This window comes from Leptonychotes weddellii, chromosome 1 (genome assembly GCF_054177405.1).
Source record: "Leptonychotes weddellii isolate Sample4059 chromosome 1, ASM5417740v2, whole genome shotgun sequence".
Lineage (NCBI taxonomy): Eukaryota > Metazoa > Chordata > Mammalia > Carnivora > Phocidae > Leptonychotes > Leptonychotes weddellii.
In genome coordinates, this window is record NC_138369.1 from 67,564,205 (window position 1) to 67,586,286 (window position 22,082).

At 38.3% G+C, this 22,082-nt stretch overlaps 1 protein-coding gene across 21 annotated transcripts in view; it reads left to right on the forward strand.

Annotated features, from left to right (window-relative positions):
• Positions 1-22,082, forward strand: part of THRB (thyroid hormone receptor beta) — a 378,575-nt gene that overhangs the window by 154,787 nt on the left and 201,706 nt on the right. For all 21 annotated transcript variants that reach the window (XM_081825696.1, XM_081825679.1, XM_081825710.1 and 18 more), the window contains one exon: positions 21,161-21,232. The gene's annotated coding sequence lies outside the window, so the exon portion shown is untranslated. The remainder of the gene's footprint in view (positions 1-21,160; positions 21,233-22,082) is intronic.

Sequence of the window (22,082 nt, forward strand, 5' to 3'; positions counted from 1 at the left end):
TTATCCATTCATCTGTTGATGGACATCTGGGCTCTTTCCATAGTTTGGCTATTGTAGACATTGCTGCTATAAACATTGGGGTGCAGGTGCCCCTTCAGATCACTACATTTGTATCTTTGGGGTAAATACCCAGTAGTGCAATTGCTAGGTCATAGGGTAGCTCTATTTTCAACTTTTTGAGGAACCTTCATATTGTTTTCCAGAGTGGCTGCACCAGCTTGCATTCCCACCAACAGTGTAGGAGGGTTCCCCTTTCTCCACATCCTCGCCAACATCTGTCGTTTCCTGACTTATTAATTTTATCCATTCTGACTGGTGTGAGGTGGTATCTCATTGAGGTTTTGATTTGGATTTCCCTGATGCCGAGTGTTGTGGAGCATTTTTTCATGTGTCTGTTGGCCATTTGTATGTCTTCTTTGGAGAAATGTCTGTTCATGTCTTCTGCCCATTTCTTGATTCTATGATTTGTTCTTTGGGTGTTGAGTTTGATAAGTTCTTTATAGATTTTGGACCTATAAAGGGCTATAAAGAATAGCCCTTTAAGCAAGATCCATTTGTAATATGTTCCTTCTTCTATGAAAATAAAAGACAGATACACATGCATGTGTATGCAAGGACCATTTCTGGGTGAATAACAGGCTTTACCAGTGGCAGTCAGCTCTAGGGAGACTCACTTTCCATGGTATACTCTTGAACTTAAAAAAAAAAAAGTTTAAGTTACACATATATTTTATCTCTATTCTGACAGTAAAAGATACAGAGATTCCAGTCCTGGCACAAGTTTAAGACTGAGAAAGTCACTTCACCTTTCTGCTTCTCACTTTCCCCAACTGTAAAAAAGAGGAATTTAAATGAAATTATCTCTAAACATTCCTTTAAGCTCTGAGATTTCAAGCCTGAAATATTGGTGTTCTTTGTATATTATTTTCTCTAAGATAAAAAAAAAAATGAAAGCAGCTAGAAGAAAAACAAAACCATAAAATTGATTTGGGGTTACCAGCCCATTTTGTTTGATTTCAATCTTTAGGCCAAGTGCTACAAAGCAAATAAGAGCCTTATATTTTGGTTAAATTATTGGCAGTAAGTCACTGAGAATAATAGCTGGATGCTGAAATTCTTAAGTATGAAGCTCTCTATATTGCCAAAGAATAATTTATTCTATGTCTTTCTGTTCCTCTACCCCATTTCCCATTTCCCAAGAAGAAATGTTTTCGGACTGTGGCAATCAGAGCCAGGCTTTGCCGTGAGGCATCTGACATGAGCTCAGGATAAGGAAAGCCTCAAGTACTTCGGTCTTTGTTCTTTCTTGTTTGCATTTTCAGTTTACACCATCATATCTGCTCACCCTTCTAATGAGTTTTTGACCGTGAAATCACATTGGGTTGAATTTTTATTAATCATATCTTCAAGTGGTAGGATCAGAGCTATTTATTGTATAATGATCCAAGTTTTTTTGGCTGAGTTGTAAAAAATCCTTTTAAGAATTTACCTCGGCAATTGTCGTAGCTTGGCAGTGCTTGAATAACAAGCAAGAGAAGAATGCCCCTTTTCACATCTCTCTGGAAGTTGGGGCGGGGGGCCACTGAAGGGCCTTTGGTGGTTAAAAGGCCACCATTTCCAGAGTACTAAAGCTTTGTGAGATCTCTGGCATCCTCCTGAGGCCTTTACATCAGCTGTTCTTCTCTGTGGAGCCCACAGGTAGACTTCGAGAGGGTCCATAAACCTCGGCAGGATTGGATGTAGAACTGTAGATGCATGCAAGAGCAACTTTCTGGAATTAAAGCAGCAACAACCACAGAGATGCCATGTTAGGTTCTCAAAGGCATGTATGACTCCCCCAAAAAGATTAGGGACCCACCTGCTGTCAGTGTCACTGAGGACTGCTTGTCGTCTCTGGCATCTGACCACAGTGCCGTGCTGGTGCTCTTTCGGGCACCTGAGGAGGGGAGGGGGGGCCTTGACCTTGTGATACGGTGAGTTGAGTGGAAGAGTCCTGGGCTTAAATTCTACTTCTCACCAACTTGCTTTGGTACCTTGAGAAACTTATTTGGTCACACTGAACCTCAGTTTTCTGATCTTAAAAATGGGCCTCATGATACCTCACTCCTCTTGTTGAAGGTGCTAAAATAGTGTGCTACGAAAAACCTTGTTATTGAGAAGCAGGCCAGCAGCCTTGGCAGCTCCGTGTTAGAAATGCAGAACCTCAGGTTCCACTCAGACCTCTTGAGTCAGAATCTGAATTTTAACAAGATCCCAACAGAGTCTAGATTAACTAGTATTTAAATTATTGATTAAAATAAGGCTTTTGACATGTGTCTGGATTTGAAGATGGATTAACTTTCAAGTTCTGCTTTTCATTTTTGCCATATTCTCAGTTTTCTGACTGGTTAACCTGGAGTTGACCACAGTCAAAAGAGCATTTTATTTCCCTAAGGCACCATTTATTTATTTTTTTTAAGGATTTTATTTATTTATTTGAAAGAGAGAGACACAGTGAGAAAGGGAACACAAGCAGGGGGAGTGGGAGAGGGAGCAGCAGGCTTCCAGTGGAGCAGGGAGCCTGATGCGGGGCTCTATCCCAGGACCCTGGGATCATGACCTGAGCCGAAGGAGACACTTAACGACTGAGCCACCCAGGCGCCCCCATAAGGCACCATTTAGAGAATGATTCACTGTAGTCTCAAAAATGCACTAGCTAAAGCAACCTATTCTAAACAAACCCTCTGAACAAGACTGCCACAGGGGGCAAATGACATTCACCTTGCAGTATGTTAGAGAGTTGCTCTAAAGTGGCAGGGACTGGGAAATAGGTCTTGGGAAGCCCTGCAGATCATAGATTCCTGGGACAGATGTCATCAGAGTTCTATCTTCAAGCCAAGTATTAAATGTGAACAAACAAATAAATTATGAGAAACACCATCATTCCCCTCATCCCAGAAAGCAGCAATGCCAGTCACAAAGCTAAAGTTTAGGAGTTTTCAGAATAAGACTCCTGTCTACATTATAATTGCTGAGATTATAGAAGCTCCCCCAAATCCCCGAGCTGCCCCGGGAATGGGTCTGTGTGTGTGTGTGTGTGTGTGTGTGTGTGTATCTTGTGCACATCCTTTCTCCCTCCTGTTGAATATCCTGAGCCTCACTTCCCGGTCGACCTCACCCCAGTTGGCCCTATTCTCTGATAGGGCTGGGCAAGAATTCCAGAGTGGAGGAAATGGTGTTTCTGTACCATTAAATCTCTGTTCCCCACCTCGCTGTCTTTTTTTGCCCTCACACCTAAATGCTTCAGCACACATTCCCTAAGAACAAAGCCAGTCTTCTACATAATCACAGTATAGTTATTAAACCTAGGAAATCCAACAATGATATGATCCTATCAATCGACATTCCATATTCAAATTTTGCCAATTGTCCAATAATATTCTTGATAGCAATTTTTTCCCAGTCGGGATCCATTCCACAATATCATGCTGCATGCAGTTGTCTCCTTAGACTTCTCTATTCTGAAACAATTCCTCAGCCTTTATGTTTCTTGACCTTGACATTTTTGGAGGGTGCAGGTCAGTTCTTTTTGTGGAATGTCTCTCAGCTTGGATTTCTGATGTTTCCTCAATATTGGATTCCCGTAGTATATTTTTGAGAGGAAGGAATATCACAATAGTGATCTTGTGTCCTTCTCAGTGAGTTGTATCAGGAAACACATGATGTCAGTTTATTCCACTATTGGTAATGTTAGTTTTGATCACTTGGGTAAGGTGCAAATACCTTGAAACTATACAAATACCATTTTCCTCTTCAAATGTTCACCCACTAATGTTAGCTTCCAGTGATGGTTTTCCAACTCCATCATTCCTTCTGTATTTATTAGTTGGCATTCTACTCTGAAGAAGAGCTTTCACTTTTCTCCTATTTATTTATTTATCCATGGTTTTATTTATATCAGTGTGGACTTACAGATAAATCCCTGACCCTTAGGTCATGAGCCTTCTGTGATCTACGCCCCCCCTGCCCCCCGCAACCCCGCCCAAGAATCGTGAGAACCACCCAGAGCTTCCATGGAATAGGCTTGGAGCTGCCTGGAGTGGGGACAAGGCAGGGTAGATGAGCATGGAAATCTTCACAGCCATAGGAGATTTGTAGTCTTACTCCCAAACCAAAGTCTTTATCTAACATTTCACTTTTACTCACAGGTTGACACTCTAACCCTGTCTTTGAGATCAGACACCCAGACAGATCACATCATTATGAACCAAATGTCAGTTCCCAATCAGTAGTAAGTCTTAGCCTAAAGGCTAGACGATGTTCCAAAGTGTTGGAGAAGTGTACCTTCCCATTATAAGGAAACCCCATGGGTAAATCCTAGTGGCTCTTTATGCTTCACATGTTTTCCCAAAGTAAACATGTTTCTATCTAATTTTTGATAGCATCTGAAGTTCCTTTAAAACTCTTGGCTTAGAAACTTTGAGAGCAGGGCATAAGACGGCCATCTCATGGCTGGTGTACTCATCCCTGTTACTGAGAAATCGTTTAAAAAAATTTAGCAAAGTGTAGCAAAGGACTGTGGTAGCTTCATTGCCAAAGTCTCAGTATTTATAATTTGCTACGCAGACTTTATTAGATTGTGCTTTATTTAAATTAAGAATTTTTTTTAAATGGACTTCTTAATTAAGTGGCTTGCTAGTAGCAAGGTTGTATAGGGGTTTCTCGTTTCTTTTTTACAATATGGAATTACCTGTCAAATATATAAAGTCAGGAATAAATGATTAAGCACATCATCCTGTACTCTTTCCTTCTGCATCTGCCAGTGCCACAGTGAGCCTTTTGTGGTATGCCGTGCTGACAGTCATGGTTCAGGAAAGTGACAAAGTAACTAGAAACCCCATGAAAAATGGAGATGCTTTAGCATGTGCACTGGTGTGCCTGTTAAAATAATTGTGACTACCCTATGGTCCTAGCTTCAATATGGTAGCCTCATTTCTTTGTACTGCTTTCGTTTCCTTTCAAAGCACTATAGAGATTACTCTCTTGCTCACTTTTGCCTGTGAGCTGGACAACATTAATTGCTGTAGGACTGGGGACTTATGCCGAGGGAATTCATGAGCGCGTTCACGTTAACTGTGCAGGCTTTCAGCTAGGCCATCTAAACCTTTAATGTTATTTATAAACTATAGTTTTAAATTAGTCCTTACAGCCCATGTGAACAATATATGTATATAAAAAAAAGAGTTTTGTTTTTTTTAAACGTGGTCTTCCTTCATGCAGGTATGTCCAGAAGCTAAGAAGCCGTGTTTCATTTTACTTTGCATAAGATTCAGTGATCTATCCAGTCTTCCTTTTCTCCATATTAAGCTAGAAATTTAACTACTGAAGTTGTCATTAAAGAGAAAACGGACAAAGTTTCCAGATATTTATGAATCAATGAATCAACAGACTAGAAATTATGAAGAAATGCATCATTACATTTTTTACAATGGCTTTTATTTATCTATCTGTAAAAGCAATCCGTGCCTGTAGTGGAAACTTTGAACAACAAAAAAAGAATAAAGACATTTAATATCGGGCGCCTGGGTGGCTCAGTTGGTTAAGCAACTGCCTTCGGCTCAGGTCATGATCCCAGAGTCCTGGGATCGAGCCCCGCATCGGGCTCCCTGCTCCGCGGGAAGCCTGCTTCTCCCTCTCCCACTCCCCCTGCTTGTGTTCCTGCTCTCGCTGTCTCTGTCTCTGTCAAATAAATAAATAAATAAAATCTTAAAAAAAAAAAAATGTTCCTAGAGGGATGAAGAAACTGAATTTAAAAAAAAAAAAAAAAAGACATTTAATATCCATCCTTGATTTTGCTAGCTGCTGTTTATAATTCCTCTTAACATTTTGGAATGTTTCTACGAATTTTTCTCTATGCATATATAATATTTACCCTTGTGCTTAAAAAATGGTTGAATTCATATTTTGTGTGTATAGTTTTTGACCTGCTTTTACGTTTAACATGTTATTGTATTTCTCATGTTGTGATTTGTAAGTACTAGCTTTAATGGCTACACAATTACTTTTTAAAGTATTCCCCCCAGTTTGGAACCTACAGGCTGCTTCTGATTTCATACTACTAAGACAAATACTTCTGTAGACATTGGTGCCTGAAAATCATAGTCTGTATTTTTTGGTTATTTCCCTGGAAGCATCCATGCTTTCTTAGAGCTAAAGTAGAAACAAAGCTTAGGATCCATTTCAGCCCTGATAAATTCCTTATCATTTGCAAATCTTTTTTTGCAAAAGGAATGACCAGTCGGGTTCACATCCCTCTTTGGCCCACAACCTTGTCCTCACAAGGACAGCTTTACCAAATTGCACCATAGTGGTTTTCCCAAACCATGTTTTCCTTTCGTTGGGTGTGGAAAATAAGCCAGGATGGCACTTGCCCAAAAATGATCCAAGAACCTTTTGTAGAGAAAGTCACGTTCAATAGGACAGAATTTTAAAATAAAAGTTTTATGAAGTTGAAATTTGTTCCTGCGCCAGAAAGGTCAAGTTTATTCTCACATGCCCCGACGAGTTCCTTCCAACATGTTTGCTAGCTCTTCTGTAGGCACACAGTTTCAATGACCTGAGAAAGACTTCACACCCTGTAAAGAGAGATAAAGGAAACTCAAGACCCTGAACTCCTTTATCACCGCGATGCACATAGATGCTCACACCATTCTTCACTGTCAATTGCAGAACTCTTTGTTCCTCTTTCAAAAAGTGTCTTTGTGTTTCTCAGAATGAGCTGGCTCCCTCTCTCCCAGCTGTCGGAAATGCAAGAGAACTTCATGGAAAGCAAGAGTATATGTGGTCCCCTGTAAGGTTAGAGGTGAGCTCCTGTCACTTCATCCCAGTTGCCATCTGCTCTCAGGTGCACTGGTGCTGCAGACATTGTTACGGTGGTGGGACAGGAAGTGTCTCTCTTACAGGTATTGAGCTTCCTATTCCCAGAGAAGCACAACCCGGCACCTTTGGAGGACCTTTCTTCTCCTGGCTTTGCTCTGACTGATTCACAGTGTGACTTTGAAAGCGTTAAGGACTTGTTCTGGAAAAGATTATGACAACTTATAAAGCACGTACACTAGGGCGCCTGGGTGGCTCAGTCGGTTAAGCGACTGCCTTCGGCTCAGGTCATGATCCTGGAGTCCCGGGATTGAGTCCCACATCGGGCTCTCTGCTCGGCAGGGAGTCTGCTTCTCCCTCTGACCCTCCCCCCTCTCATGCTCTCTCTATCTCATTCTCTCTCTCAAATAAATAAATAAAATCTTTAAAAAAAAAAAAAAGCACATACACTATAATAAGTTAACATAAATTACAACAGAAAAAGAACAAGAAGGCAAAGGAAAACAAGGATAGACACTAAAAACGAGCCGGAGGTTAGGTTAATATGCAGAATGTATACCGTTATTCATTTAATAGCGTTTTATTGAATGCCTAACATTTGCCAGAACTCTGGACTTGTTTCTCAAACTTAGTTGCAACACAACATTAATCGTCTATGACTCCATCTAGTAAGTGGTCACCATTTTTAACGAAATAGGATGTGAAGGTTAGAACAGAGTAGAACAGAAAATATCACAGGGCATTGCACAAATTAAGGTCATTATTCACTAAAAACGTATGTTTCAAGTTTATGTGTGTCTTTGTGTATCTTTGTGTATCTTTCTTATCATGGTCATAGTAAAAGAAAGTGAAAAACTCTGTCCTACAAGTACACACATATCTAGGGCTGAGTTTTCTAGAAGTCAATGAGAAGAGGGAAGACATTAGTTACACAATTTTTGCTGCTCATCTCCTGCAAGAAGAACATATTCTTCACAAAGAGAAAAAAATGATTAACATACTCTACAACTCCTTTAAAAAAACCCTGGTAACTTAAAGCTGTTTCTTTCAGCCTCCTCCCTTTCCCCACCCCATATAGGTGACAGCATAGCTCTACATTTTGCAAGATGTCTGAAATTTCCCCTGATGTATGCTTTAGACCCTATCATAATTCTTTACCATGTCTGTCTGTGTTCTTATTAATACTAAGTAGGAAACACACATGTGATATTTCTTAAAGTTTTCATAAACTTATGCTTTGAAGCAGAACATGCACATACATTCCATTAAAACACATATATACATTCTATTAAAAATGGTGGTCACAGGGCGCCTGGGTGGCTCAGTCATTAAGTGTCTGCCTTCGGCTCAGGTCATGATCCCAGGGTCCTGGGATTGAGTCCAGTATTGGGCTCCCTGCTCAGCGGGGAGCCTGCTTCTCTCTCCCTCTCCCACTCCCTCTGCTTGTGTACCCTCTCCAGCTGTCTCTCTCTGTGTCAAATAAATAAATAATAAATAAATAAATAAATATAAATAAATAAAATCTTTAAAAAAATGGTGGTCACTTACTAAGATGGTTTCATGGACCATTAATGTGTTGCAATTCAGTATACAAATCATTAACATACAGCTTGATAAGTTTTCACAAAACATATACACCAATGTAACCACTAGTTAGATCATGAAATGGAACACTGACAGGAAGGACACACTCTTCATGCCCCCATTCATTCTCTCCCCAAAAGACTGAACTCTCCTGAATTCTAAAACTAGAGATTAATTTTGCTTTGTTTTGAACTTTATATAAAAGGCTCATGTAGGATGCATTTCTGTGTCTGACTTATTTTGTTCAATATTATGTTTGTGAGATATTCCATCACTGGTGATTTATTTTCCATTGTATACATATTGCAACTTTTTCTCCATTCAACTATGATGAATATTTTAATTGTTTCCAGCTTTTGGCTATTATGAAAAGTGCAGCTCTGGACATTTTACATGGGTTATTACTGAACATGTATACACAGTTTCATTGGCTTTGAGGTTGGAATTTCTGGTTCATAACCATATTATTCAGTTTCAGGAGATACTGTAGAAAGGTTAAAGTGATTATATTCTCACCAGCAGTGTGTAAGACTTCCCATTTCTCCCTATCTTCTCCAACACTAGGTATTGGCAGTATTTTTTATTTTAGCTATCCAGTGGAGTGTATAGATACTTCCTTGTGTTCTTAATTTGCATTTCCTTGATAAATGAGGAGGTTGAGCACTTTTTTACATGCCTGTTTGCACTTGAATATCCTCTCTTGTGAGGATACCCAGTCTTTGGCTATTTTTTATTGGTTTACCTTTTTCTTATGGATTTATAGGAGCTTTCTATATATTCTGAATATGATTCCTTTGTCACCATATATATTGCAAATATTATTTTGCACTTCTCTCATTATGGTGAGCAGAAATTCCTAACTTTAATTACTTATTTTTCCTTTATTGTTGTTCATTTCTGTTTTTATTTTGTTTCTTTTTTCTTTCTTTATCTCCTTTTTCCTTTCTTGTTAGTGCTTTTTGTGGCATGTTTAAGAAATCTTTGTTACCTAAAAATCATTAATCTATTTACCTATGTTACATTTAGACCAACAATCCACCTGGAATTGATTTTTCTGTGTCCTGTGAAATGATACCTACCACTACTTACTCAAAGCCATCCCTGTCTTGCTGCAATGCAGTATCATCTTTAATGATCAATGATGATATATGGGTAGGTCTGTTTCTAGACTCTCTTTTGAGTTCTTTTGATCTATTTGTTTATCCTTGTGTCAACCATACTATGTTGGTTACTGTAGATTCATAATACTGAAACTGGTAGTATTAAGTCCTCACATGTTCTTTCTCAATGTTGCTTTGGCAACATTCTGGCCCATTGCTTTTCCACATAAGCTTTAGTATTAGTTTGCTAACTTCCACTAAAAAATACTTACGTGATTTTGATAGGGATTATATTGAACTGATTTGGGGAGAATCAATCTCTTTACAATATTGATTCTTCCAATCTATAATTGTGTACTCCCACCTTCTTTTTTATTTTCAGTAAGGTTGTTTGGTTTTCTGTGTAGAGGTCTCTCATATCTTTTTATTAGATTTAATTTTTAGGTTATGTTTTTATGCTAATATAAATGTTATAATTTACTGAATTTTATTTTCTGTTTGTTGTTGCTATATAGCAATCCAATTGAATTGTATATGTTGATGCTATATCCAGTGACCTCGCTAAATACACTTACTAATTTTAATAATTTCTTTGTAGATATTTTGGGTTTTCTCATACAAATTATAATGTCAGAGAATAATCGTGCTTTTATCTCTTCTTTTTGTTCAGTCTTTTTTTTTTCCTTATTGCAGTAGCTAGGACCTCTAGCATAATGGTTTTTAAAAATATTTTTATTGTTATGTTAATCACCATACAATACATCATTAGTTTTTGATGTAGTGTTCCATGATTCATTGTTTGTGCATAACACCCAGTGCTCCATGCAGAACGTGCCCTCTTTAATACCCATCACCAGGCTAACCCATCCTCCCATAGCATAATGTTTAATAAAGATGGTTATAGAAGGTATCTTGGAATGTTTCCTAGTCTAAGAGCAAATTTTCAATATTTATCATTAAGTAAGATGTTTGTTATAGGTTTTATCAGATTGAGAAAGTTTCCTTCCAATCCTAGTTTGCTGAGAGTGGTTATCGTGAATAGATTTGAATGATAGCAAATGCTTTTTTCCGTATCCATTGAGATAATCATATGCTTTTTTCCACTTTTCTGTTAATAGGATGCTTTACATTGATTTTTGAATTTTAAACCAACATTCTATTTCTAGAATAAATTCCTCTTGCTCATAATGTGAATCACTTAAAAAACATCTCAGGATTTAGTTTGCTAATATTTTGTTTAGTATCTTTCCCCTAAATTCATATGTAATATTAGTTTGTAAAGTTATTTTTTATAATGTTCTTGCTGAGTTATGGGATCAAGACTATGTTGACCTCATAAAATGAGTTTCATATAATGAATTGAGATATGATCCCTCTTTTTCTATATTATGGATGAACTATGTAAGATTGGTGTGGTGTTCCCCTTAAGCGTGTGGTAAAATTCACCAATAAAGCTGTTCAGGACTGGAGAGTATTTTGTGAGGAAATTTTTAAGTACAAAAAAGTCAATTTCTTGAAGGATATAGGACTATTCACATTTGTTATTATTTTCTTGTTTATTTTCCTGTTTGGGCAAATTTTTTTTGGTGTTTTATCCATTTCATCAATATTTTCAAATATTGCCATAAGGTATTCATAGATCCTCTTATCTTTTTAATGTCTCTAAAATCTATAGTGAAGCCCTTTTTTATTCCATATTTGTAATTTTTTGCCTCCTCTTCTTTTTTCTCAATTAACCTGGCTACAGGCTCATGGGTTTTGTTAGTATTTTTCAAGAGGAAATTTTTGGCTTGGGTTATTTTCTCTATTACATCTCTGTTTTCCATATCATTAATTTCTAGTTATTATTTTTCCTTCTACTTTAATTTGGTTTTGTCTTTATGACTTAATGAGATAGATAAGTCATTAATTTTCAGGCTTCCTTTATTTCTAATGGATGCATTTAAGTATATGCATTTCCCTCCAAGGACACTTTTAGCTGCAGCTTACACATTTTTTTTTTTTAGATTTTATTTATCTATTTATTAGAGAGAGAGTGTGTATGTGTGCGTGCACGAGAGAGAGAGAGAGAGAGAGAGAAAGAGAGAGAGTGGGGGAGGGGCAGAGGGGGATGGAGAGGAACAAGCAGACTTCCTGCTGAGCACAGAGCCTGACACGGGGGCTCAATCCCAGGACCCCAAGATCATGACCTGAGCCCAAACCAAGAGTTGGTCACTTAACCAACTGAGCCACCCAGGTGCCCCAAGCAGCTTACATATTTTGATATGTCATGTTTTCTTCACATTTTGGTTCATAATATTGTTTAATTTTCACTGTACTTTACCTTAACCCATGAGGTAATTAGAAGTATACAGCTTAATTAATTTCAAACATTTGTGATTTTTTTGGTTATTGTTTTATTATCAATTTCTAGCTTAATTCCTCTGTGGTTAGAGAACATACTCGATATGATTTTTGATCTTTGAAATTTTTCCAGGTTTATTTGTTGCCCAGAAAATGCTAAATTTTGGTAAATGTTTAATGTGCATTCTGTGTATTCTATAGTTGTTGGTCACAATGTTCTAAATAGATTAGTCAAATTTAGTAATCACATTATCCAGATCTATATCCTAATTCATCTTAAAAAGAACATTCTACCAGTTACTGATAGAGATACATTGAAATCTTCCACTCTGATGGTGGATTTGCTTACTTTTTTTTTTTTTTTTTTTTAGTTTTACCCATGTTGGCTTTATATATTTTGAGACTTTGTTATCAGGTGTGTTCAGATTTTAAATTGTTATGTCTTCCTATGGATTGATTTTTTTTTATCATTTTGCAATATCCCTTTGTATCTCTAGCAATATTTCTTATCATTAAGTTTATGTGTCTGATATAAGTACAATTTATATGCATTTCTCCAATCCTTTTTCTCTTTCAAATGTTGTGTTCTTATATCCAAAATGGGTCTCATTTAAGCAGCATTTAACTGGGACTTTTTTTTTTCAATTTAGTACATGTATATTACTTGAAGTGTTTAGTCTATTTGTATTTCGTGCAAGTACTGATATATTGGGGTTATAACCTATGATATTACTCTTTGATTTGTTTATTTGTCCCAGCTGTTTAGTGTTTATTTTCCTCTCCTTTGTTTCCTTTTTTTAAATTAATAAGGTGCTTTGTCTCAATTGACTTCTTGGTCATATATTCTTTTACTTTTTTTTAGTGCTTCCACTAAAAATTACAAATTGTATCATTAATTTATTGGTGTATAATATAAACCGTGACTGACTACTTTCCAGAAAATGTAAGGGACTTAGACCATTTTAATTCCATTTACCCCTCCCACCTTTTGTGTTATTATTGCTTATAGTTCAATCTTACATACATTTTTAAACTATAAGAAATTACAATTATTGTTCTAAAGAGTTAATATTCATTTAGATTTGCTGCACATTTGCCATTTTTATTGCTCATCATTCCTTCCTGTATTTCCAAGTTCCCATCTGGATTTTTTTTTTTTTTTTGTCCTTTTACCTAATTTTTTTTTTTTTAACATTGGTCTGCTGGTAGAAAATTCTCTTAGAATTGCTTATCTGAAAAAGTCTTCATTTTTAAACAACTTTATTGAGGTCTGATTGATATAAAATAAACTGAGTGTATATAAAATATACAATTTGGTAGAGTTTGACATATGTATACACTGTTAAAACATCACCACAATCAATAAAATGAACATATCCATTACCACCAAAAGTTTTCCTATGCCGCATTTTGGTTCTCCAAATGCAGAGCATAACTTTGAGGGCATTTGGGACAAACCCATCTTTTCCTGGGCCTTTGCATTGGGTTCAGCATGGAACTAAAAAAAAAAAAAAAAAAAAAAAAAAAAGTCTTCCACTTTCTTGGGCCAGTATAATAATAACAATGACAGCTAATATATATCATGTTTATATGTGCCAGACACAGTTCTAAGCACTTCACGTATTTTAGTACTTGATTTATTGAATTTACTCTTCATCACAACTTTATGAATTGGGTATTATTATCAGGCCCATTTTACCATTGAGGAAGTGAGGTAGAAACTAGAGGGTGTCTCAGGGCATGATAAAATATGTGCATCCTTTGGCCTGGTGAAAATCTTCTACCTGGAGATTCACCAGTGTCTCAGTACTAAGCACAGATGTGTTATTTTTAATCTTTTATTTTATTTTTATTTTGGAAAATTTGGAAAATAGAGGTAGGTATCCAGAATAAAATTTAAATCACCAATAATCCAACAACCCAAAGATTACATCTTCTGGCAATTAATTGTATCCTTTGAGTCTTTTGCTATTATAGATAATACCACATGAACATCCTTGTCATTTTAGCTTTGTATATAGCCATAATCATTTATTTAAGATAAATTCTGAGAAGTAGAAATACTGAATAAAAGAACATGAAAAACGTCAGGCTTTTAATGCACTCACTAATGTTTTACTAGTTGAATGGGTAAAGGTGTGGGGGGAGAGTACACAGTAAGCAGATGAATATCAAGGTGAATGAATGTCAAAGAAGTCACATGTAAGAAAGAATAATTCCAATACCACGGTACAGGCAAGAAAGCCTCCAAAGGATCTCTGATGTGATGATTTTGTATATTTGTTTATTTTTTTCCTTTTAGAAAAAATGGAGTTTATTTTGAATAAATAGCTTTCTTTTGGTAGATACCACTGGATTTGGATATAGACTTTTACGGTCTCTTTTGTTGTTTGTTATTACTGTTAATTATGTTGCTCCAATTACAGTTGTGTTCACTCAATCGAGAGAATCATCACCAAGTTCATTCTGGTATAGAATCTGGACTGACAGCCTCAATGCCCAGCTTCTGCTATTGCTCCTTCATGGGTAGCGGCTTCCCTGCCATGCTTTGTTTGGAGATCCTCCGGGGGTGGTTCTGTGGGGTGATGAATGCCATCTTTGTTTAAGGGGGCAGGAGGGAGAATAATCTAATTCTACCAAAGAGAGACAACAGTAAACCGATCCTGTGTTTCCATTGCTGTTGGAAAAAGAACAGTAAATGACAGCAAAATTGAGTAGCTTGATACTTGCACAGTATAAATTACCCAGCGGAAGAGATGTGTCGAGCAGGAGAGTGAGGATTTGATCTCTGCCTTTCAGTTTGCAGTCATTGTCAACCGCGAAGTACAAAAGTTGGCCCAGCAAACCTTGGCTTCATCCAGGATGCCAGGGAGAGAGCCAAGAGATTTTTTTTTCCCCTGCGGTTGCTCAGGATTGGTCTTTGGTGAATATGTTTACATCGGTGAATAAAGTTAGAGTACTTTAGTCATTTTGCTACAGTAATGTTTTTCAAACTATGGGCTGTGCCCTATTAGAGGGTAATGAAATCAATTTAGCAGGTCATTGCTAACTTTTCTGTAATGAAATAGTATATACAACAGAATAGAAAAAGATAGAGTTGAAAGGAATAGAAAATATCCAAGTGCAAGACAGAAGTAAGAATATTATTTTGTAAGACTTCTGTTTTAGTTAGATATATACACGCACATCTATATATATGTACTTGTGTTGCAGATTAAAACATACCTTTTATTGTGGGTCATGGTCAAGTAATTACTGCCAGGAATATTTTACATTTAGAGATGGGTTTTTTTTTTTCTAGGAATATTTTTGTATACAGACAATTTTCCAAAAGTTGCTTGGAATTGAACAGATCAGACTTTGGGGTTTGGGGTTGAGGTGAGCAGAGAAAGTCTTCATATTGACATGGATAGTAATTATCTTCTTGCTGATCAAAACTCCAAGTAGAAAAGAGGCAGACAGTTTCTCCTTTGCTGTCCTGCCTTCTGTTCCCTTGCAGTGTAGTCAATAAACCTCTATCTCCTTTAAAAAAACAAAGCAAACAAACAAACAAAAACTCCAAGTAGAAAAAAATTTGGCTTTTCTGAATCTGTCTTTATTATGGTCCTATATGGAAAGTAACTCTGATAACGACACCTCTTTGCAAATGTCAGCTAGAAAACACCCCAAGGTGAGAAAACCACCATAGTGCCATTCAGATACCAAACCAAAGGTCACCAGACTGACAAGAGGATGGCTCATGCTAATACTATACACCTACTTGCCTGTGACTGGGGTTAAGAATTTACCAGTGAAGATACTAGTAATTGATGGTAATAATGTGCTAATTTCAAAATTTTATGATGATAATTTCATAATAAAATAAGTTTTTGTGGATCCAAGTTCCCCCCCCCATTCAGCTTTATTTAAATCTGTGTTAATTGATTTAAGTTAACATTAAATAGACTCTTGAACTTGGGTAACATCTAGATAGTGGCCCAATTGTATATAAGTTAGTTTCCCAAATGTGGGAAATATGCATATAATACATAGATACAGATCATATCAGTATGTAAAATGTTCTTCCAAATATACCCATTCATTGGTAATTCATCCATATGAAACTAAAGAACAGTCAATACAATGAATAAAAATAGTTGCTCTAAAGAACAAGGCAGTGGTTTGCCTGGGGTGCTATTTGAGAAAGATTTGGAGATGGTGTTTAGACTCAGCAATAAGGAAAGGCTGCATTTGATTAGTGATATCTGTGATGAACATGGATGGTATCTCGGTTGCATGGATTGCTTTTCTCTGTTTTATATGGGGAGGGAAAGGAGCAGCAGACAGATCTAGCCCAGAGTTAAACCTTTTGGCATCTCTCATTCTCATTTTATTTCTGTTCACATTCATGTAGATTATTTGTTTAGATAGTGCCTCGTAAATGTTTGCCTGTTTACTCCTTCCATTACCACTGCTACTGTTAAATTTTTGATCTTCATTAAAAGAAGTATTTATAGGAGCTTTCGAGATTGCTTCCCTGCTGCTGTGCTTACCATTTTTGATAGGATCAGGGGTCATGGGCTCCACTCAAAGCCATGTGAAAGCTACATACCATCTCTCGGAAAACTGAATGCTTACACAAAGTCCTGCCAGTTTGTTCAGAAGGGTTGTGAATTCTCTGAGGTCTGCACTTAATTGAAAACCCCTAGTCTAGTTGTCTCTCTCCAATCTATGTCCCTCCAGTCTCTATCAGAGCAACGCTCCTAATGCGCATGTTACTCTCTGCTCAGAATCATCTTATTTCCTGATGTCTTCAGAACAGGAGTCCAGTCTGATTGGAATCCAGACTCCTTCAAGTTCTCACTTTTGTAGCCCCATCGTCCCCTCCCCACCCCTGCCTCCTCCTCCCAAATGCACAGCCTTCTAAGCCGAACCAGCACACACGCTGTTTCCACCAATACTGCCCGCACTTTGCCTCCACAGTTCTGCTACCTGAACATCCTCTCCCCCACTTTTTATCTGTCAGGCCCTTTCTAACCTTCAAGCCCAGTCTTTCTGATTCTCAGTATTCCGCCGATGTAGCCCTCAGCACTGAGTAACACCTTGTGTAGCGTCTTGCACATCATGGTGATGTATTTTCACTTTGCCCTCAGCTCCATCCCTTGCATTACGAGAGGCTTGCCCCAGAGGGTTGTGCTGGCCCCGTCTGAGTCCAGTTGGCCTCCATTTGCGTTCCAGCCCTGGAGGGAAAATGGAAGACTGAAGGAAGAGAGAAGCCAGGGTATTTCTTCCTTTACACAGCCTGCCTCACACAGTATCTTAGATGAAGGCTGCGTCTCTCCTCTAGGGCTTCAGCTCCAACTGGAGAGCCCTTTGAGCTTCTGCTGGGTGACCTTGGCCCCAGGACCCCAATACTGATACTCTTTTCTGCCCTGTAGCTCAAGGATTTCCTGCAATTATTCAGTCCCTGCACACCTCATTCTCCTGTTGGCCTTCACATCTTTCCCTTCACCTGCGTGGTGAATTTCCTACATTGTAGTCCTTCTATTTAAATGCTTAGACCAGGGCGCCTGGGTGGCTCAGTCAGTTGGGCGTCTGCCTTCAGCTCCTAGGGTCCTGGGATCGAGCCCCGCATCGGGCTCCCTGCTCAGTGGGGAGCTTGCCTAACCCACTCCCCCCTGCTTATGCGGGCTTTCGCTCTCTGTCAAATAAATAAATAAAATCTTTAAAAAAAATTGCTTAGACCAATTTATAATTTCCTGGTTGAACCCTGAGTGATACAGCTCATTTGGTGGGTATTTGCTGAATTTTATTACCTAATTTTAAACCATCTTCAAGGTGGGCATCTTTTTTTTTTTTTTTTAAGTGAACCAGACATACGTCCGGTATCAGTTATCTAGTACACAGTAGCATTGAATAGGGTTACTTGGGGTAGTAACAAATTACCTCAAAACTCAATAGTTAGACACAATTGGCGTTTATAAGTTTAAGAGTCTCAGGGTTGGCTGGGTGGTTCTTCAACTTCCAGCTGGGCCCACTTCCTCACGTGTGTTAGCTGGAGGTCAGCTAGGTGGCTCTGCTCATCTTGCCTCGGCTCTCGTACTTACACGGCCTGACTAGTCTAGGCTGATCCAGGACAGCCTTGGCAGAGACAGCTGACATGAGTCAACTTCATTTGGTGTCTCTCAACTGTGACAGGCTCGCTGACGCATCTTCTCATGGCAATCACAGGGAAGCAAAAGAAAACACATGAGCGTAACAAGAACTTTTTCAGGCTGCTCCAAGCAGCATACATGATAATGTTGCACTGGCCAAAGCAAGTCATATGGCCAAAACCAGACTCAAAGGGGACAGTAAACTAGATTCAGACTCTTTAGTGCAACATTACGTGACAAAAAGGTAGGTACAGGGAGGGGTTAAGAATGTAGGCCATAATGCAATATAGTATGTCTCAGACTTCAGAACTGACACTAAAGAGAAGGATAAATAAACGGATGACATTATTATCTTTTTTTTTGCCATATTAACCCTTTTAAAACAAAAACTTTGCAACAAAATACACATGGTGTTTTTGCTCGTTTGTTCGGAATGTTTCATTTGTACATAGTTACTGACTGAAAAAGAAATTGACCAAGTGAAGAGCCATTTACAAATAACATATTAATAAACCAAGTTAAAGGAACTTTATTTATTCTTTAACCTTCAATTTGCATTAATTGGGAGCAGTCACGGGAAATCGTGCCAACTTCACCTCAGGTCAGATGGCTCAACAAAATGAACTATTTCATGCCTAGAAATAAATATATTCCAAGTATAAACATGAATCAGTTACAAAACAGATTCTTTTGAAAGTACAAAATAACCACACTGTTAATATATTTGTGCCCCAATTAAAAGTGTGTAAAGAGCGCACATTCTAGGCTAAAGTTGTCCCAGGGAGTGATTCTCATTTTTGCTTTGAATCTCATGTAAACAACCGGGCAGGCTCCTTTGAGCCATGAGCAAATTCATGGTCCCCAGTTTTCTAAAGAGAAGAAGAATTCAAAATGGGTATGCTTAAGTTGGAAAGGTCTGGGGCTTGATCTTGCTACTTTAAATTTCCTTCATCACTAAGAAATCATTTGAATTTGTCTAGTTGGAGTACTCTAATTTGGTTTGAGGCACATGATGAAAGAGTACTCTCTGTAGGGATTATGGCAAAATTTGGAAGCACCCTCAGTCGCATTGTTTTTCAATTTCCTTCTCTGCAGTTTTATCTTAAAACCTGGGCCTGTTCTTAGTAATTCATGATATCTTACTACCGGGGTGAAATTCCTGGCTAGCTGCTTCTTCACTGTTTGACTTTGGGCAAAAATGTTAAACCTTCCCGTGCCTCTCCTCTCCTCATCTGAAAAATGGTCATATGATCATTGTGAGGATTAAACTAAGTGAAATTAGGTAAAAGATTAGCACAACCCAGCCCACGAAATGTTCTTAATAAAGGTTATGTATAAGATGCTTATTATTATGAATCATGACGTGAGAATTTTTAGGTTGTTTTCACTGAGTCAGGTTCACATATATTCTTCAAAATCTAAATCAGACTTATACCCTCAAAAAATAAATGGTATTTTCCTACAAAAAGGCACTGATGTTTTTAAATATCAATGTCAAGGATAGTGGTGTATAGTTACTTATATTCACATAAAGCCACAACGACAGTTACAAACACTAGCTTCTTCCTGGGCTTGTCCATTTATTCTTTGAGAACGCTTTTAGAATACGCTTCTTAAAAATGTCTTGGTCTTCAGCCTCGTGCTATCCGATTTTCTGATGTTCTAGCAAACAGTGAGGTGATATTGATGGCTTAGGATTTAAAGTCTGTTACAAGAGCAATGGACAGAGACTGATGAAAGCAGGTAAATACAACCCCAAAGTCTTCCGTCCTGTTGTTTTAAGAGGGAGGAAAATGAATAACAAGCCGATCAATTTTTAACAAATCTGTTTTGCCTCTTAACACACCAAGCGTCCCTTCTGCTTGGAGTCATGGAGTAAAAGAGCCACAGTGAAAACAAGACACAACAGCATCCTGAGGAGCTCAGAGTCCATCACAGAGGAAACTCACACATCCGCACATGCTTATGCACGCCCACACACCCAACAATCACTTTAATGACATAACAAGTGCTTTTATGGTGCTATAAATGTTGGGTGTTGAGTGAAAAGACAATTACTTGAGCATATATTCATCCGATGTGGCAGCTACAGGGAATGTGACAGACCAACATGGTTAGCTCTCACATAGACAATGTCGAGTCAAAAATGGAGAATGGTAGATATACATGTACAGAGATTCATATCATAGAGATAAATTTGAAATGCACAAGCACCGTTCATTGTCCTAGATGCATATATTGTATGTAAATGTAAAAAAAAAAGTGGACTAGAAAAATAGAAATTCATGGTCTGGCCTTAGAGTGGGGTTGTCAAGATTATACCTATGCTCTCTATTTTTTAATTAAAAAAAAAAAAAGCAGCTACGACAAAATTTATCAATGGTCTATTCGAGGCAGCAGGAACGCAGACATTTGCTCTACTAACCTCTGTTTTTCTGAGTTCTAAGTTCCTCACAACAACCACAAAAATTGCGGGACCACAGTTAACTGAAAAGCAGCTTCTCGCTTATTCTTCACACAGACTCTCCAAGCCATCTTCTGCTCAACAACTAGATGCCACGGTCTGTTTGGCCGTCTCCTTCACCTGTTTATACGTGTGAGAAGTATTCCCAGCATGATCACACTGAACACAATCTAGACAGCTCCATAGTTCCAAGCCCAGATACGGCCCCTGATGAATTCCTGTCATTTCACCACAAGGCATGGCTGACTCTATTGGTTGAGACGTATCCTGGGAACCGTGCTCTGAGGCCCGCCGTACCTTCGTTAGCACAAAATCTCTAAACTGTTTAAGATTTACGTTTGCCTTGTAACCATCTTCCCAGGCTGGCAATCCAAAGCTCCTGAGTCTTGTCCACAGCAAAGTAGGTCTTTGGGATCCACAAACGTTGTCCTATGCCTATGATGTGTTACTAAACTTCTGTGCTCAAGTTCCTTTCTCTGAAACCATCTCCCCTTTGGAATGAGAGTTTTATCTCAGTCTAATTTGCATTTATTCAGAATCAGAGACAGCTCTGAAACCGAACCCTATTTAAGCATAGATAGAAGAGCAGTTGCAGATTAAACAAATGTTGGGGAACTTAAAAAAAAAACAAAACAAAAACAAAACACTTCTATTTACCTTCTGTGTTTCCTTTTTTCCAGATCTGCGGTTTCCCTCCCATTGGCCGGCCTGCGTGGGTGCCAACTTCTGCACGTGATTTAATGGATCAGAAGGTCAGATGTCAGGCTTGACTTGGCTGTTTGCAGACTCGTGATCTTTATGATTAATTGTCACTTTTTAGCACTAGGGGAATTACCTTCTAATTTGTGGCATTGTGGCTGTTGTTATTTAACATAGTTGTGACCTCTGTAAGTATTCAGGAGGAATATAAAACATTAAAAGGGCTGGAAAAACATAATGGAGAAAAGGAAGTCTGCAAGAATTAATTTAGGGCGAGAAGAGTAATAATCGGACAAAGAGAGAGAGGAGCCGTATTTCATTTGTTACGTGGGGAAGTTGTGCTCAAGAAAGATCTAGAAGCCCTCTCCAACTGCCTTTTCCTTGGGTGCTAAAAGAAAGTGTCAGGAGTAGCTAAGTGGTGGGTTAGAGCCCGTGGGATAGGGCTCGGCACCTGCACAGTGCACATCGCCTTGCTTCCCAGACAAGCTCTCAATTCTCCTGCTGGTCCACAGATGTTTGGTAATGTCAAGCAGCCTGCTTGGAAGGCTAGGTTATAATTTGGAACCCAGTTTGTTTACATTATTATAACAACAGTTTCAGTTTGTCTCTGCAGTTAAGATTATGTCAGCACTTTCCTTTCTGTGTTTATTATTTTTAGCAGTTTGAAAGCTAACCGTGATAAATGGCTTTCTGGCTGTCAGGTGACATTCCGGCGGGGCCAGGGTCTGGTGAAGTCTATAGAGATGCTCCTGAGCTGTGAGAGTGGGTCTTTTGAATGCTGTCTTTGTACCTCCCTTTGCCCAGGGCCTCTGGCTTATTGTCTAGGCGCCTCAGTCCAGGTGGCGCTATCTGATGGTAACCACCACTAATATTACAGTGCTCAGTGCCCAGGCCCTCCCTGGG